This window comes from Aethalodelphis obliquidens, unplaced genomic scaffold (assembly GCF_003676395.1).
Source record: "Aethalodelphis obliquidens isolate GAN/ISIS:26980383/991018 unplaced genomic scaffold, ASM367639v1 scaffold6, whole genome shotgun sequence".
Lineage (NCBI taxonomy): Eukaryota > Metazoa > Chordata > Mammalia > Artiodactyla > Delphinidae > Aethalodelphis > Aethalodelphis obliquidens.
In genome coordinates this window covers 57345238-57364276 of record NW_020837950.1, presented here as the reverse complement: position 1 = coordinate 57364276, position 19039 = coordinate 57345238, and the positions used below count along the sequence as shown (strand labels likewise).

The 19039-nt window shown below is 40.6% G+C and overlaps 1 long non-coding RNA gene across 2 annotated transcripts in view; it reads right to left on the bottom strand.

The window, feature by feature from the left end:
* Nucleotides 1-18818, bottom strand: part of LOC113619081 (uncharacterized) — a 33014-nt gene extending 14196 nt beyond the window's left edge. For both annotated transcript variants that reach the window (XR_003432270.1, XR_003432271.1), the window contains exons 1-4: nucleotides 18768-18818; nucleotides 12084-12210; nucleotides 8303-8409; nucleotides 6033-6088 (exon numbers count right to left, since the gene is read on the bottom strand). This is a non-coding gene — a long non-coding RNA (uncharacterized LOC113619081). The remainder of the gene's footprint in view (nucleotides 1-6032; nucleotides 6089-8302; nucleotides 8410-12083; nucleotides 12211-18767) is intronic.
* Between the last annotated feature and the right edge of the window lie 221 nt (nucleotides 18819-19039).

Here is a 19039-nt window from a genome sequence, read left to right as displayed (position 1 = left end):
TTATTAAGGGAGGAATGTAAAAACAAAGAAAAAATTATTGTTCAGCTTTTGTGTTTCAAGAACAGACTTTTGAAACCCAGAGCTGAGACAATAGCTGTGAAAGAAAAAAATATATATATCAGGGCTTTTTGAGGGACAAAAGGTTTTTTCAGTTCCAAAAAGTTAGTTTTCAGTATCAATTAAAAAATCCCCTAATGAAGTTTAACAGAAAAATTACCTTGTAAAGAAAGTAGTTGAAGAACCTAGCAGGTCAGAGAGTAGAAAAGTATTGCCCCAGAAGAGGGGTGGAAAGTGCCTCAGAGCACATGGATGGCATGTGGGTCAGAGAAGGCGTATGTCCCACTTCCTTAGGGGTTGAAACCTTGGATGGTAGCTGAAGAGACTCTACTGACAAGTTTTCAAAATGCCAAGATGGGGAGCCTCCTGTCCTAAGATGGAGCTCTGGGATGGCCGGAAGCCTCATAAGACCCACACAGAGCCTGGGGCAGGCTTACCCACCTCACTCACCCGGAAAGGTGCAGCGTGCAGCCAGTGCTTCCAGGCCCTGGGAGGGATGAGAGGGGTGTGTGTGTGTGTGTGTGTGTGTGTGTGTGTGTGTGAGAGAGAGAGAGAGAGAGAGAGAGAGAGAGAGAGGGAGAGAGAGAGAGAGAGACAGAGACAGAGACACAGAGAGAGACAGAGACACAGAGAGAGACAGAGACACAGAGACACAGAGAGAGAGGGAGAGACAGAGGGAGAGAGAGACAGAGACAGACAGACAGACAGAGAGACAGAGAGAGGAGAGAGACTGCAGGGCCTCAGGGCTGGGACTCAGAGGGGCGACTACAGCACTGACTACACCTGGGGATCAGATGAGTTACCAGATCTCAGTTGATGATGACCACCTAAAGACCACATGGGATGGCATATCTGTGCGCCACCAGTGTCAGTAAGTGCTGATAAATAGAGACCTCTGGATGACAGAGTGGTAGGAGAACAAGTATCCAGGACACTGGTCGATGCCTAGCCACCTTGGAAGCCCCCTCTACTAGACACTGTTGGTCCCACCCCACCGCCTTTATTTGACCAGTACACCACCCTCAGCTGTTGTGAGTGTTGGCTGGTAGTAGCTTGTGGATCCGCCCTTCTCCAGAGAATTGCCCTCACCAGGGAACTGCCCAAAACTACTTGGGAGGCTTACTGCACACCCCCTGCCTCCACCCACCCAACCAGGGAACCAATGACTGACTGACACGGGGTACAAAAACCTGTCCCCCTTGTCTCAGCACCCTTCGCTTCTGAAAGCGTTCCGGCATTCAGGTTCCAGTCATGCCTCAGTCCTTTGGTTCTGTAGGGAGGAACTTTAGTTCCAGGTGTTATTTTAGGTCAAAATTTTCTCCTGTGGGCATGCTTTGGCCACATGGCTTGCGGGTTTTGTTCTGCTGTCTCTGAAAACAACTCAGTACCTTTTTAGAAACAGGATAGGGCTAGTTTGGGCTGGTTCAACAGTTATAAGGAGCATCGACTTTGTGGTGCCACTCACACCCCGGGGCTCCCCAGCAAGCTGAGGCTGGATCTCAGCAGAAATCTCATTGTGTTTAGCTTTTTTGTTTGTTTACTTTTTAAGCTTTCCTTTCAGGCTCCTCTTCTGCTACTCTGTCAGCCGCCACTTTGAATTTTTCCCAGATTGACCGCTTGTAACAAATCTCTGTCTCTCTGGCTTTACATCTTCTGAGAATCTGGACACCAGATGATTGTTAAGATGCAAAACAAGGGCTGGCAACCCTTGGCATGAGAGCTACTCTTCTCCAACCAATCATGACCCACCAATCACTAAAAGCCTGGACGTGGTCTTAGAATCCTTCACAAAAGATGCTCCCAGAAGTGCCTACCAATGGATAGAATTGGCATGGGAGCTGAAACCTATCTGTCATGGGATGGTAGTAGCAGTCAGGTCCTGCAAAAAATAAATGGCATCTCAAACTTGGTGATGTGAAGAGAGTTTATGAGAACAAATCTCTGACCTCATCTCCCTCCTCTATTTCAGTGTCCTTCCAGTGTTTCCTATTGGCCGACCCCAACTGGAATACAGAAGGCAAGATAGATCTCTTTGGTGCAGTCCATACAGATCCCTCTCCCAGGGCACAGAGCAGGATGGAGATGGCTGGAGAAGGGACATAGGAGGCACCAGAAAATCTCTGACTCAGAAGGGAAATGATCTTTCTAGGGTACTGGAGAACCAGACGCAGAGCTGTTATTTGGGGATACCTGGCACTGACTATACACTGATGTATCCTGCTGATGGTGAGAATGGTTCAAGGACCAGGAAACCTGGTATCTGTAAGCCTTCTGTTAGACGGAATGACCTATGGTGTTAGTGTAAGTTCTAGAATGGTGATTGAATACTTAGTATAGAAGGACAGGGTTTTAGCCAGAATTATGTTTCCAGGTAGAAAACCCCACCCTGTATGGACAGTGTCAGTTTTATTTTCTTGTCCCTATCCCACCTCTGCTCCCAGGGACCCTGGGTCAAGGAAAGCCATGCTGAACTATGCTACATCTGTTCCTGCTCTGTGGCTTCCTGATGTCCTATGAGATTTTGTATCCTTAGCTAATTAAATGGGAATTTGATTCAACCTTTTATCATGAGTATATGTGGGTGTGGTTTTCTACTGTCAGACTAGAGCCCAGGAGAAACATTTCTCCATCTCTGACCTAGAGGAGAGTAAGACTGATTCAGTTTTGCAGAAGAATCAGAGTTTTCTTTTAGGTGAAACCCATGAACTTGATTGAAAAAGTATAATGACATTGATTTAGGCTGTTGAGGCCATTTTTGCCTCGTGGTTCTTGATTGTATTCTGGATAGGAGAGGTTGCCGGCTCGCCAGGTTCTAGGTAGGTGAGGTGCTACGAGGCCTTCCTTCCTTCAGGGCTGCCCACGTGTGAGTCCTCCTTTTCTAACGGCTCTGCCCCCTGGACCTACAGCAGACTCAGGGCTCCCATATCGTAAAACGCTGTTTTCCATACGACTTCTCTTCTTTCCTTCATCACTGAACCTCGTCAAAGACTCATCACACCTGCGACCCACTTCGTGACCCACTGCCCCTCCTTACTCCTTAAACCGTGATTAGTTTAAACATTCCCTCCCACGCTTTGCTGCCAAATGGACGCCAGTGACTGTTGTCTAATTAGGTTGTTCTGGGCCTTCCTTCTCTGTCTCTAGATGATACTGTCATTACTTCATCTTGCAGTGTTCTTGTCTTTGGACCCTCCTCTCTCACCCTTTTCGTCTTTTCCTGGTGGCTTCTTCTCTGCTTCTGTTATTACTGACTTTTCCTTTTTCTGTTCTCCAAACGTAGAAGTATTTCCCAAGTTCCTTCCCCGGGTCCTCCACCAAGAACTCCTACTCTCTCTTTCATTTTTAGAACCCTCTCTATACTTTTTTCCTCAGCAAACATCCACTCCCTTTTCTTTAATTACCCCTGCTTTGAGCATGACTCCTAGATTTATAAAATTAGTCTCTACCTGGGTACACAGCTATCTGATTCCCACCTGCCTGGTGGCTATATCTACATACGTGAGCGGCCAGCACAAACCAAACTAGTCAAAGTCAAACTCATTATGTTCTCTTGCAAATGATCACTTCCTGATGCTTCATCTTTCAGCACCCTAGCTTGATACTTTGGATTTGTCTTTGTTCAGTGGCTTTTCTAGAGGCTTTTCTGTCTGCCAGCCCTGCTTCTTCAAGAACTGTCCCATCCTAGCTACATGGCCACAGTCTTACAGGGTTCAACCTTCTGTGGCCTCAGATGATTGGCTAAAGGGTGGATCCACAGTATGCCTGTGGAGAGCAGCAGTACACAGTGGTTGATGGCTTGACCCTGAAGTAAACGGCAGGATTTTAATCACTAGGTTACTATCCTCTAGATGGGTGGCATGGGTTTCTCTGATGATAAAGTACCTGCTTCATTGGCCTGTTAATGAGTATCAAGTGAGATAGTACATGTAAATTACCATGGAAAGCAGTTATTTCCTGTGATGTTTGGATTTGAGAAGAAAGCAATGTCTGTTTGTTATTTCCTCTCAGTGGTAGAACTTGAAAGACATAAACCTCAGGAGGTATTAGTGACCATGTCTGCCACGTGGAAAAAGCTCCTCTGTAAGATGGAAAGTTGGTTGACAACAGCTTGCAGGAAGGATGGTAGGTGAGAGATAGGATGGCATTTGGGTCCCTGCTTCTAGTTGGCTCTAAGTGCTCCCAGGGCTGGGTTTCAGCCCCCCTTTGGAGTTTGTGAACTCTTTTCGCCTAAGCTAATTCAATTTAACCTTCTGTTATCTGGCTGTAACCAAGAGTAACACCTTTAGCTCCCAAGTTCTTCTGATTACCAGGTCCTAAAGATTCTGAACTATCTGTGGCTTGGTGTCCTCTTGTCCATTTCCACTGCTTCCTTCGTTTTTCTGGGCAGTGCATATACCTGCTAATCGATCTCTGTACCTACAGTCTAACCTACAGTCTCATTTAAAAATAATGTTTTCTCAACTGCTACTTGAGCATGCCACGCTCTTTCTCCAGAACCTCCTAGGAATCTTCACTGTCTTCCGAGTAAAGGATAATTTCCTACTGGTGGTTTTACTTACCTTCTCAAGCTTCTCTCCATCCTCCCTGCCCTGCCAGCTACTCGCCACTTTTTACATTGCAGCTAAATAGAATGACTTGCTCATAATCACTCTAGACTGGGCTCTCCTCTGTGTCATTGCTCACGCTGCTGGTTTCCATCAGTCCCCTCAGCTTTCCTGCCATCATTTCTATAAAAGCCTCACCACCTGCATAGCCTACACTAAACTTCATTGTTTTTTCCAAAAGACTTGTCTTTTTCCATAAGACTTGTCCCCAAGCAAAATGACATCTCTTGAACCATTAGATGTCTCATTTATGGTGTTTGACTCTGTTTTCTACTATAACTGTTTGTGTGCATAATTTATTTCTTCCCCTAAGTACCTAGAGGACCAGTGTCTTACTTGCCACTACATAGCTACTACTGCGCTATACTACTACATACAGGGCATTCAAAAAACATTTTTTTTTTTTTTTTTTGCGGGCCTCTCAGTGTTGTGGCCTCTCCCGTAGCCGAGCACAGGCTCCGGATGCGCAGGCTCAGCGGCCATGGCTCACGGGCCTAGCCGCTCCGCGGCATGTGGGATCTTCCCAGACCAGGGCACGAGCCTGTGTCCCCTGCATCGGCAGGCGGACTCTCAACCACTGCGCCACCAGGGAAGCCCCAGAAAACATTTTTTTGAAGATAATTGAATCAAGAAATAATGTTCTCTGGTAGATTGGGACCAAAGAAGTTGAATGTATGTATTTGTGAATGTGTGTCCATGCGTGTGTGCGTTGGGAGAGAGAAACAAAGAAACAGAGAGAGAGAGACATATTTGAAGAACAGAATTAACTTGCACACCACAGATCAATTCAAGATGCATACAATTTGGCCAGTGACACCAATTTTGCTTTGTACTGCTATTTCTGTTTGTCACTATGGCAAAACTGATTTAATATTTTTTTACCTTAGTTCATATTCTGTATAATTCTTCTCTAAGTTTCTATGTGTTCTATTTTTATTAAGTATTATAATTTTATAATTCAATGTCCAACTTAAAAAGATAATCTAAAGCTTTTTTTTTGCCTTATTATATATGGTTCTTAACGTAAGTATAGGAAAGGCAAATTGTGCTTTTAGTCAAAATCAGTAAAGTTTATTTTATTTATTTATTTTTGTTGGAGTATAGTTGCTTTACAATGTTGAGTTAGTTTCTACTGTACAGCAAAGTGAATCAGCTATACATATACATATAGCCACTCTCCTTTTAGACTTCCTTCCCAGTTAGGTCACCGCAGAGCATTGAGTAGAGTTCCCTGTGCTATACAGTAGAAAATCAATAAAGTTTCAAACTGTGTTTCCTATTAGCTTAGCTGATTGCATACTCAGTTTAATAGTCATCTAGCAAGTGATGACTAGATATGCAGGAGTTTTATGTAACATATTCAATACTCACTTTTTCAAAGAATCTTTCCATTTCTCCTCTGTAACATATTTCAGGATAAACTGATCCTTTAAATGAGAATTAAAAAGAGTAAGAAAGCATTGGTATTCTGGAAAAATTTTAATATTATTAAAAATAATTGCCCCCCAAATAAAGTCTTTTGCTTAAAATACATAGATGGTATGTATTTTTCCTTTTTATTCAAATATTAACAGTTATTTTTCAAGAGGAAAAACTTCTGCATAACAAAAATATCGAGCAGGTCATCATGGTTTACTAATAGAAATTGTGATTATCGAAATCTACATCTATGGGAAATGTGTGCACATTCCGTTTTATTGAGGTGTGCCATTTGTCAGTCTTTATCTCATTTCCTGCTTAAGTGCCTTCCTGTTTAATGTCTACCCAAGGCAGGCAGTCAAGTAAAAAGCCGGAAACCAGAAAGTAAGTGGAATCATATAGAAGATGAGCTTTATGATTACCCCAATTCCAATCTCAAGAATACTCATTCCAGGTGGATTAGAAGAACAGCAAGCTATAATGAAAAACTAGTTCAAAAGAATCTGAGCCATTGTATAATGTCTACACTTGGCCTTGAAGGGGAGCAAAACTTTCCCCCTACTCTCTTGTGATCTCCAGCTAGGCCAGGGAATTAAGCTGACATAAAACAAATTAACAGGAGAAAAGTATACAAATTTTATTTTTACATGTACATGGGAGCCTTCACGGGAAAATGAAGACCCAAAGAAGAGGCCAGGCCTAAGTGTTTATATACTAGGTTGAATAAAGAAAGTTGTGGAAAAGTAACTAACATATATGGGGAGAGCAAAGGAAGATCAGAGTTATTTTAACAAGGTCTGTTTGTACAGAGTGCTCTTGGCCTCCACTCTCCATCTCTGGTGGTAAGAATGTTCCTTTCCTCCTGGTACCAGGAGGGCATCTTTCAAAAGGGAGTTTTATCTTCTGCTTTGGGGAAGAAAAGGGGAGTGAGGGGCTTCCCTGGTGGTGCAGTGGTTAAGAATCCACCTGCCAATGCAGGGATACAGGTTCGAGCCCTGGTCCAGGAAGATCCCACAAGCTGCGGAGCAACTAAGCCCGTGTGCCACAACTACTAAGCCTGCACTCTAGAGCCTGTGAGCCACAACTGCTGAGCCCACGAGCCACAGCTGCTGAGCCCATGCGTCACAACAACTGAAGCCTGCACGCCTAGAGCCCGTGCTCCGCAACAAGAGAAGCCACTGCAATGAGAAGCCCGTGCACCACGACGAAGAGTAGCCCCCGCTCGCTGCAACTAGAGAAAGCCTGCACACAGCAACGAAGACCCAATACAGCCAAAAATAAATTTTAAAAAAAGGGGGTGGGGGGAAGGTGAGAGCATCCTTCTTGTACCTGCTGTTTTTCAAGCACCTGCAGCTAGAAATAATCCTTATGCCCAGTGGCATACTTTGGGGAGGCATACTCTGCCAGTATTCGGTCTTCGTGTGGATTCTGATGGGGTTTTGAAGGTGAAGAGAGCAAAGTGACCAAGCTTCAGGAAAAAAGGGCCTGTACAGGAAGGGAGACTGGGGAGAACGCAGAACATTCTTTTACTGGCGTTGGCTCTTCCACGTGGGTCTCCAGATGAGCAGACTGAGGGAAGATAAACTAAAGACCAATAACTAACAGTGAAATAGGGCTGGTTCGTGCACACGTCTCTGTTCTGGTTAGTATTGACCTGAGAGCCCCGCATAATTATTCATTCTAGAGAATGAACTGTAGCCAAACTCCAAGTCCTTTTTTTTTCCTTTTTTAATGGGTTATGTTTTTTAAAGAATGGGTTTACTTCTTTCCTTCTTATTTTTACTTGGGGAAATAATAAAACATTAAGTAATGATACCATAGCAAACACTAAAGCAATCGTCAGGGAAGCACCCAAGGAGTAAGCCAGATCTCCCATCTGATATAAAACACTACTTGATAAACCAGAAAAAAAGCATGCAGATTACTGGAAGTGGACGGCATTTCAGGTTTTGGCTTTTCCTTCTTGCATGTTTAATATACAAAATGTGTGCTTGCTGCAGTACTGGTCTAAGCAGAAACGCTTAGGAACGGGACGCAAGCCAAACACAGACCGTATTCCCTGTGACTGTAGCCATCTGATAATTTGTTCTTGTTTTCTTTGCCTTCTTTTGCACACAGTCTGTTTCCCAGAGATCTCTGTTTATAAATACTAAGAAAAGAAATAATTTATTATGACCATTGACTTCTTTCCTCTAAATGACTACTGTAACAACTTGAATTACCTTGAAGTATAAGAGGAGCTTTCTGAGGGCTGCATACCAGGCTATGGAATTTTGCTTCCATTGCAGTTTTGATGACAATGACCACTACCAAAGCAGCTGGCTAATCACTGAAAATAGAGAAGAAAAACTACTTTTTAGAAAATAACTTCTTTTGATTGTGTTTTCTAATCTTTTTTAACATACCACCCTCAATTTAAAGTAAAAATTTGCAGTTTAGAGTATTTTTGTTAGTTTTCCTGAAAAGTAAATCCAAAAATGTTTCCCATTTTCAACCTAACTGAATAATATTATAATTCTAATATAGCAGTTTTGGTTATTCATAAAATAAAGATAGCATAAGAGAGAAAAATAAAAACAAAAGGAAAGAAAATGGACATATCACAAAGTGATTTTGGTAATGATGTTGCCTTATATTTATATGATTCTTTGTATATTTCAACGTATGTTCATATACAGTGTCTTTCTGAGCTTTGTAACAATCCTCTCTACTATAAAGAGTTTCAGACATGGAACCCAGAAGAAATAACTTGTTTACCCCTGTAATTGGGCAACAAGAAAAAAAATAGCCAGAAAATAGTATATCTAAAAAAATGTTCATTTGATGACAGCTTTTTTACCTTGGGAAAAGATATACCACAAAACTGAAGCTGGAATAGAGCAGGTTAGTTAAGGGACTGGTAATGCAAGACTTTTGATTTGCTCCAAAAGAAGGAATCAGCATTCGTATATGCTCCAACAGTAGCCTCATGTTGCTACTTCTTTTCCAACATTCAAAATTGCTTTCAAATTCCATGTTCCCTTAAACTATTTCTATTACAACTTCATCAAACTCAAGAATCTTCCGAGCTTGAACAGCACCCATTTCTCCTCTTTCTTTTTCTCTTTTCTTTCCTTTTTTATAAAAATTTGCCCTTTTTCTTCTTTAAATGCTTTAAGAAACTTCTTGCCACGTTTGTTATAGATGTGGGGGGAAAAAGAAAACTGTAGAGTTCTCCTTTTCTTTTTTTATTGATCATTGGTACTGTATACTGTCTTTGAATTTTCTGTGCATTGATAAACAGTCATAATCAGATTGGAAACTGTCATATAGTAATTCTTGGAAAGAGTACAAAAGATTAGTTTGTGCTTTTGAGAAAAAAAATCCCCAAAGCACCGAAATTCCAAGTATTGTTACTTCTATTAAGAATCAGAGGGGGACTTCCCTGGTGGCACAGTGGTTGAGAGTCTGCCTGCCAATGCAGGGGACACGGGTTCGAGCCCTGGTCCAGGAAGATCCCATGTGCCGTGGAGCAACTAAGCCCGTGTGCCACAACTACTGAGCCTGCGCTCTAGAGCCCACGTGCCACAACTACTGAAGCCCATGCGCCTAGAGCCCGTGTTCTGCAACAAGAGAAGCCACCGCAATGAGAAGCCCGTGCACTGCAACAAACAGTAGCCCCCACTCGCTGCAACTAGAGAAAGCCCGTGCACAGCAATGAAGACCCAAAGCAGCCAAAAAAAAAAAAAGAATCAGAGGGACTTCCCTGGTGGCACAGTGGTTAAGACTCCATGCCCCCAATGCAGGGGGCCTGGGTTCGATTCCTGGTCAGGGAACTAGATCCCACATGCCGCAACTAAGGAGCCCACTTGCCACAACAAAGGAGCCCGCCTGCCACGACAAAGACCCAGTGCAATCAAATAAATATTTTTTATAAAAAGAATCAGAAAATCCCTTTGCTCCACACATCAGAATTACTGTCCAAAAGGGGAGGAGTCAGCACTTGTTGGAGGTTAGAAAGATGAAAATGATGATAGTTTATTTTGGTGATTTTCTTGCATATTTATTTTCAAAAACTGGCAGAAAAACAGAAGAGAATTGAAGTTACAAGGAAAGAGAAACTGACTGGTGTCATTGGACACTTTGATAGCAGAATATGCTGTCATTTAAAAAATTCAGCATCCCAGTATTATATTTTTGATGAAATCTTTTTAATGAAATATTGGGATTAACATGCATACACTACTATGTATAAAAAAGATAACTAATGAGAAGCTACTATATAGCAGAGGGAACTCTACTCAATGTTCTGTGGTGACCTAAATGGGAAGGAAATCCAAAAAAGAGGGGATATATGTATACGTATAGCTGATTCACTTTGCTGTACAGCAGAAACTAACACAACATTGTAAAGCAACTATACTCCAATAAAAATTAATTTAAAAAAAAGAAAGAAAGAAAAGAAAACAGAAGTATTAACACTGCCACTTCATTCCCAACAGTTACATCCGTCTATCATCAGATTTCTTCTCTGTGTACATGAGTGACTAGAATGTTTCCCTCCGAGTCAGACATTGGAGCAAGCTATCCAATGCATTTGTGTAGAAACTTCTAGTGCATCCATTGGATATATTCCATTCTCCACCATTAATCATTTAATGGGGTTCCTAAAGTATTTTGAAATCTATAAACAGGAAACCCTGTGTGTAATACTTTCTTCTGGTCTTTGTCTTCCTGTAATATTATACTTCAAAAGTAATTCCTAGTAGTCAGATGACTAAATAAACACGAGATTCTGGAATTAAAAGAATAAATTAAAAGGATGGATTACAGGATTAACTCATTAGGCAGAAATACTAAGGAAACTAGGCCAACTGGGACCTCATTTTCTGTCCCATGGTATTTCGTGATTTCTAATCTTTTGGCAACACATTGTTCCAACATGCCTGGGCATGTTTGGGAGACAGGCTTTGCTTCAAGCCAAGCTCCCCAAGGACTCCTGATAATTCAATGGCGGGAGAGGGTGGGAATTGTCAGTAGAGCTGTAGACGTACTTTAAGTTCAAGCTGGGATCCCCACGCCACACAGATACATAGAAGCTGTTATTATACCTACACTTATTACAGCTACATCTCATCATATCTATTTTTCACGGTATGCCCACACATAGGAGTTATTATATCTAAATAAACCTGACAGAGACCAGGAACAAGTTGAATTTGTTAATTCTACAATAATCTTAACGGTTAAGGCGATCTAGGCTCTTGACAGACATCTAGATTCTTGAGAGGGAAAGATGCTCTTAAGATTTTTATAATTGCTTATTCTTAATAATTTTAAATGTTATATATAAGCCTTAGTGTCTTACTAAACATCCTACTGTCATGAAAGAGAAAATGCCATCAGCACTAGAAGTCTTAAGATAAAGGGAACATAGCTATTCAAACAACACCATGGTGAAAAGCTTAAATTTCAAATAGACTCAATTATCTGTGTCCCTCATCAATGTGATGAACATCTAGTGTGTGTGTGTGTGTGTGTGTGTGTGTGTGCGCGCGCGCGTGCGTGCAGGCGTGCTCATGCATGCATGTGTGTATATAATAGTACATACTATTATATACATACTGATCTGTAATATACATTGTATATAAATATAATATTTATATACAATGTATATTATAGATTAGTTCGTATCAGTTCTTACATAATAGTATATATTGTAGGAATTGTATTAAATATAATAAAAGTTGCATTATAGTGTAGAAATTATAAGCAGTGGAAAGGCTGTTTACAGCATTGCTTTCAACGTGGAACATCCCCAAAGTTTGGGGCTATTAGAAGTGTCACAATTGCTATCATAAGGCTCACCTCCATAAATTTGCTACATTGCTTGATCTTCCCAAAATGCACAAACTGAAATCCTAAGCCTCAGTGTGATAGTATAAGGACAAGAGGCCTTTAGGAGGTGATTAGGTCATGGAGGTAAGGTAAAGCTCTCTTATAAAAGAGACCCCAGGTACATACCTTGCCCTTTCTGCCAGGTGAGGACACAGTGAGAAGAACACATAGGCAGTCTATGGACCAGGAAGCAAGCTCTCACCAGACATTGAATCTGCCAGCACTTTGATCTTGGCCTTCCCAGCCTTCAAAACTGTGAGAAATAAATTTCTGTTAATAATAGAAATATATTCTTTTATTGCAGCCTGAACCAAGACATGTTGGTACTGTTTTTTTTTAAATTTTTTTTATTCAAACAGAAAGTCACAAAAATTATAATAATTCTCACCAGTTCACTCAGTCCCATGTCATTAATTATTTTTTCATCTTGATCTTTTCTTAGAATTTTTATGAATTCATCAGTTTTCCATTAGAGTTCTGAAAATGCTTATTCATTCAGTTCAGCAGTATAGTCAGTTACCAGAAACCTGTACTTGTCAGAGTCTTTTCCATGATGAAGGTGAAAATGAAAGGATGAAGATGAAACCCTTTTATAGAAACATTTTTGTAAAAGCATCAGAGTACACCCAGAACTGTCTGTAAATGACAAAAGACTTAAAAATGACCACGGTTAAAGATTTGATGAAAGTTCATAATAATGCAATTGACAAGGAAATTTAGTTATTTCTGAGATATACATTTTAAAGTAATAACTAGAATTATGACTTATAACATTATACCAGAACATATAAGATTTTTAGGAATTTCATGTAATGTCTGAAACATTTATATTAAAATATTTCCATAAAAATAACCCAAAGAAAGTTTAGTATTAGTTTTTGTTTGTTTGTTTTTTATACAGCAGGTTCTTATTAGTCATCAATTTTATACACATCAGTGTATACATGTCAATCCCAATCGCCCAATTCAGCACACCACCATCCCCACACCCCACCCCCGCAGCTTTCCCCTCTTGGTGTCCATACGTTTGTTCTCTACATCTGTGTCTCAACTTCTGCCCTGTAAACCGGCTCATCTCTACCATTTTTCTAGGTTCCACATACATGCGTTAATATACGATATTTGTTTTTCTCTTTCTGACTTACTTCACTCTGCATGACAGTCTCTAGATCCATCCACATCTCAACAAATGACTCAATTTCGTTCCTTTTTGTGGCTGAGTAATATTCTATTGTATATATGTACCACATCTTCTTTATCGATTCGTCTGTCGTTGGATACTTAGGTTGCTTCCATGTCCTGGATATTGTAAATAGTGCTGCAATGAACATTGAGGTGCATGTGTCTTTTTGAATTATGGTTTTCTCAGGGTATATGCCCAGTAGTGCGATTGCTGGATCATATGGTAATTCTATTTTTAGTTTTTTAAGGAACCTCCGTACTGTTCTCCATAGTGGCTGTATCAACTTACATTCCCACCAACAGTGCAAGAGGGTTTCCTTTTCTCCACACCCTCTCCAGCATTTGTTGTTTGTAGATTTTCTGATGATGCCCATTCTAACTGGTGTGAGGTGATACCTCATTGTAGTTTTGATTTGCATTTCTCTAATAATTAGTGATGTTGAGTAGCTTTTCATGTACTTCTTGGCCATCTGTATGTCTTCTTTGGAGAAATGTCTATTTAGGTCTTCTGCCCATTTTTGGATTGGGTTGTTTGTTTCTTTAATATTGAGCTGCATGAGCTGTTTATATATTTTGGAGATTAATCCTTTGTCCGTTGATTCGTTTGCAAATATTTTCTCCCATTCTGAGGGTTGTCTTTTCGTCTTGTTTATGGTTTTCTTTGCTGTGCAAAAGCTTTGAAGTTTCATTAGGTCCCATTTGCTTATTTTTGTTTTTATTTCCATTACTCTAGGAGGTAGATCAAAAAAGATCTTGCTGGGATTTATGTCAAAGAGTGTCCTTCCTATGTTTTCCTCTAAGAGTTTTATAGTGTCCAGTCTTACATTTAGGTCTCGAATCCATTTTGAGTTTATTTTTGTGTATGGTGTTAGGGAGTGTCCTAATTTCATTCTTCTACATGTAGCTGTCCAGCTTTCCCAGCACCATTTATTGAAGAGGTTGTCTTTTCTGCATTGTATATCTTTGCCTCCTTTGTCATAGATTAGTTGACCACAGGTGTGTGGGTTTATCTCTGGGGTTTCTATCTTGTTCCATTGATCTATGTTTCTGTTTCTGTGCCAGTACCATATTGTCTTGATTATTGTAGTTTTGTAGTATAGTCTGAAGTCAGGGAGTCTGATTGCTCCTGCTCCGTTTTTTTCCCTCAAGACTGCTTTGGCTATTCGGGGTCTTTTGTGTCTCCATACAAATTTTAAGATTATTTGTTCTAGTTCCATAAAAAATGCCATTGGTAATTTGATAGGGATTGCATTGAATCTGTAGATTGCTTTGGGTAGTATAGCCATTTTCACAATATTGATTCTTCCAATCCAAGAACATGGTATATCTCTCCATCTGTTGGTATCATCTTTAATTTCTTTAATCAGTGTCATAGTTTTCTGCATACAGGTCTTTTGTCTCCCTAGGTAGGTTTATTCCGAGGTATTTTACTCTTTCTGTTGCAATGGTAAATGGGAGTGTTTCCTTAATTTCTCTTTCAGATTTTTCATCATTAGTGTATAGGAATGCAAGAGATTTCTGTGCATTAATTTTGTATCCTGCAACTTTACCAAATTCATTGATTAGCTCTAGTAGTTTTCTGGTGGCATTATTATTATTATTTTTTTGCGTTACGCGGGCCTCTCACTGCTGTGGCCTCTCCCGTTGCAGAGTACAGGCTCCAGACGCGCTGGCTCAGCGGCCACAGCCCACGGGCCCAGCCGCTCCGCGGCACGCGGGATCCTTCCAGAACAGGGCACGATCTCGTGTCCCCTGCATTGGCAGGTGGACTCCCATCCACTGTGCCACCAGGGAAGCCCCTTTGGTGGCATTTTTAGGATTCTCTATGTATAGTATCATGTCATCTGCAAACAGTAACATTTTACTTCTTTTCCAATTTGTATTCCTCTTATTACTTTTTCTTCTCTGATTGCTGTGGCTAGGACTTCCAAAACTATGTTGAATAATAGTGGCGAGAGTGGACATCCTTGTCTCGTTCTTGATCTTAGAGGAAATGCTTTCAGTTTTTCACCATTGAGAATGATGTTTGCTGTGGGTTTGTTGTATATGGCCTTTATTATGTTGAGGTACGTTCCTTCTATGCCCACTTTCTGGAGAGCTTTTATCATAAATGGGTATTGAATTTTGTCAAAAGCTTTTTCTGCATCTATTGAGATGAACATATGGATTTCATTCTTCAGTTTGTTAATATGGCATATCACATTGATTGATTTGCGTATATTGAAGAATCATTGCATCCCTGGGATAAATTCCACTTGATCATGGTGTATGATCCTTTTAATGTGTTGTTGGATTCTGTTTGCCAGTATTTTGTTGAGGATTTTTGCATCTATATTCATCAGTGATATTGGTCCGTAATTTTCTTTTTTTGTAGTATCTTTCTCTAGTTTTGGTATCAGGGTGATGGTGGGCTCATAGAATGAGTTTGGGAGTGCTCCTTCCTCTGCAATTTTTTGGGAGAGTTTGAGAAAGATAGGTGTTAGCTGTTCTCTAAATGTTTGATAGAATTTGCTTGTGAAGCCATCTGGACCTGGACTTTTGTTTGTTGGAAGATTTTTAATCACAGTTTCAATTTCATTACTTGTCATTGGTCTGTTCATATTTTCTATTTCCTCCTGGTTCAGTCTTGGAAGGTTATACCTTTCTAAGAATTTGTCCATTTTTTCCAGGTTGTCCATTTTAATGGCATAGTGTTGCTTGTAGTAGTCTCTTAGGATGCTTTTTATTTATGCGGTGTCTGCTGTAACTTCTCCTTTTTCATTTCTAATTTTATTGATTTGAGTCCTCATCCTCTTTTTCTTGGTGAGTCTGGCTAATGGTTTATCAATTTTGTTTATCTTCTCAAAGAACCAGCTTTTAGTTTTATTGAGCTTCGCTATTGTTTTCTTTGTTTCTATTTCATTTATTTCTGCTCTGATCTTTATGATTTCTTTCCTTCTACTAACTCTGGTTTCTGTTTTTTCTTCTTTCTCTAGTTCCTTTAGGTGTAATGTTAGATTGTTTATTTGAGATTTTTCTTGTTTCTTGAGGTAGGCTTGTATTGCTATAAACTTCCCTCTTAGAACCGCTTTTGCTGTGTCCCATAGGTTTTGGATCATTGTGTTTTCATTGTCATTTGTCTCTAGGTTTTTTTGATTTCCTCTTTGATTTCTTCAGTGATCTCTTGGTTATTTAGTAACGTATTGTTTAGCCTCCATGTGTTTGTGTTTTTTACATTTTTTTCCCTGGAATTCGTTTCTAATCTCATAGTGTTGTGGTCAGAAAAGATGCTTGATATGATTTCAATTTTCTTAAATTTACTGAGGCTTGATTTGTGACCCAAGATGTGATCTATCCTGGAGAATGTTCCATGCGCACTTGAGAAGAAAGTGTAATCTGCGGTTTTTGGATGGAATGTCCTATAAATATGAATTAAATCTATCTGGTCTATTGTGTCATTTAAAGCTTCTGTTTCCTTATTTATTTTCATTTTGGATGATCTGTCCATTGGTGAGAGGTGTTAAAATCTCCCACTATTTTTGTATTACTGTTGATTTCCTCTTTTATAGCTGTCAACAGTTGCCTTATGTATTGAGGTGCTCCTAGGTTTGGTTCATATATATTTATAATTGTTTTATCTTCTTCTTGGATTGATCCCTTGATCACTATGTAGTGCCTTCCTTGTCTCTTGTAACATTCTTTATTTTAAAGTCTATTTTATCTGATCTATTTTATCTACTCCAGCTTTCTTTTGATTTCCATTTGCATGGAATATCTTTTTCCATCCCCTCACTTTCAGTCTGTATGTGTCCCTAGGTCTGAAGTGGGTCTCTTGTAGACAGCATATAGATGGGTCTTGTTTTTATATCCATTCAGCAAGCCTGTGTCTTTTGGTTGGAGCATTTAATCCATTCACGTTTAAGGTAATTATCGATATGTAGGTTCCTATGACCATTTTCTTAATTGTTTTGGGTTTGTTTTTGTAGGTCTTTTTCTTCTCTTCTGTTTCCCACTTAGAGAAGTTCCTTTAGCATTTGTTGTAGAGCTGGTTTGGTGGTGCTGAATTCTCTTAGCTTTTGCTTCTCTGTAAAGCTTTTGATTTCTCCATTGAAACTGAATGAGATCCTTGTCAGGTAGAGTAATCTTGGTTGTAGGTTTTTCCGTTTCATCACTTTAAGCATATAATGCCACCCCCTTCTGGCTTGTAGAGTTTCTGCTGAGAAATCAGCTATTAACCTTATGGGAGTTCCCTTGTATGTTATTTGTCATTTTTCCCTTGCTGCTTTTAATAATTTTTCTTTGTCTTTAATTTTTGCCTATTTGATTATTATGTGTTTCGGCATGTTTCTCCTTGGGTTTATCCTGTATGGGACTCACTGCGCTTCCTGGTCTTGGGTGGCTATTTCCTTTCCCATGTTAGGGAAGTTTTCAACTATAATCTCTTCAAATATTTTCTCAGCTCCTCTCTCTCTCTCCTCCTTCTGGGACCGTTTTAATGCAAATGTTCGTGTGTTTAATATTGCCCCAGAGGTCTCTTAGGCTGTCTTCATTTCTTTTCATTCTTTTTTCTTTATTCTGCTCCGCAGCAGTGAAGCAGATACCATTCTGTCTTCCAGGTCACTTATCCGTCCTTCTGCCTCAGTTATTCTGATATTGATTCCTTCTAGTGTATTTTTCATTTCAGTTATTGTATTGTTCATCTCTCTTTGTTTGTTCTTTAATTCTTCTAGGTCTTTGTTAAACATTTCTTGCATCTTCTCGATCTTTGCCTCCATTCTTTTTCGGAGGTCCTGGATCATCTTCACTATCATTATTCTGAATTCTTTTTCTGGAAGGTTGCTTATCTCCACTTCATTTAGTTGTTTTTCTGGGGTTTTATCTTGTTCCTTCATCTGGTACATAGCCTTCTGCCTTTTCATCTTGTCTATCTTTCTGTGAATGTGGTTTTTATTCCACGGGCTGCAGGATTGTAGTTCTTCTTGCTTCTGCTGTCTGCCCTCTGGTGGATGAGTCTATCTATGAGGCTTGTGTAAGTTTCCTGATGGGAGGGAGTGGTGGGGGGTAGAGTTGAGTGTTGCTCTGGTGGGCAGAGCTCAGTAAAACTTTAATCCACTTGACTGTTGATGGGTGGGGCTGTTGGTTGTTTGGCCTGAGGCCACCAAACACTGGAGCCTACCTGGGCTCTTTGGTGGAGCTAATGACAGTCTCTGGGAGGGCTCACACCGAGGAGTACTTCCCAGAACTTCTGCTGCCAGTGTCCTTGTTCCCACGGTGAGCCACAGTCACACCCCACCTCTGCAGGAGACCCTCCAACAGTAGCAGGTAGGTCTGGTTCAGTCTCCCCTGGGGTCACTCCTCCTTCCCCTGGGTCCCGATGCGCACACTACTTTGTGTGTGCCCTCCAAGAGTGGAGTCTCTGTTTCCCCCAGTCCTGTCGAAGTCTTGCAATCAATTCCCACTAGGCTTCAAAGTCTGATTCTCTAGGAATTCCTCCTCCCGTTGCCGGAACCCCAGGTTGGGAAGCCTGACGTAGGGCTCAGAACCTTCACTCCAGTGGTTGGACTTCTGTGGTATAAGTGTTCTCCAGTTTGTGAGTCATCCACCCAGCAGTTATGGGATTTGATTTTGCTGTGATTGCGCCCCTCCTACCGTCTCATTGTGGCTTCTCCTTTGTCTTTGGATGTGGGGTATCTTTTTTGGTGAATTCCAGTGTCTTCCTGTCGATGACTGTCCAGCAGGTAGTTGTGATTCTGGTGTTCTCGCAAGAGGGAGTGAGAGAACATCCTTCTACTCTGCCATCTTGGTTCCTCTCTCCAGTATTGTTTAACTGAAATGAGAAAGACATAAAACAGTAATCCTTACAGAGAGGACCATACTATCCAGGCTAGAGTTTTGAAGCTGACACGGTGATTAGAGGAGCA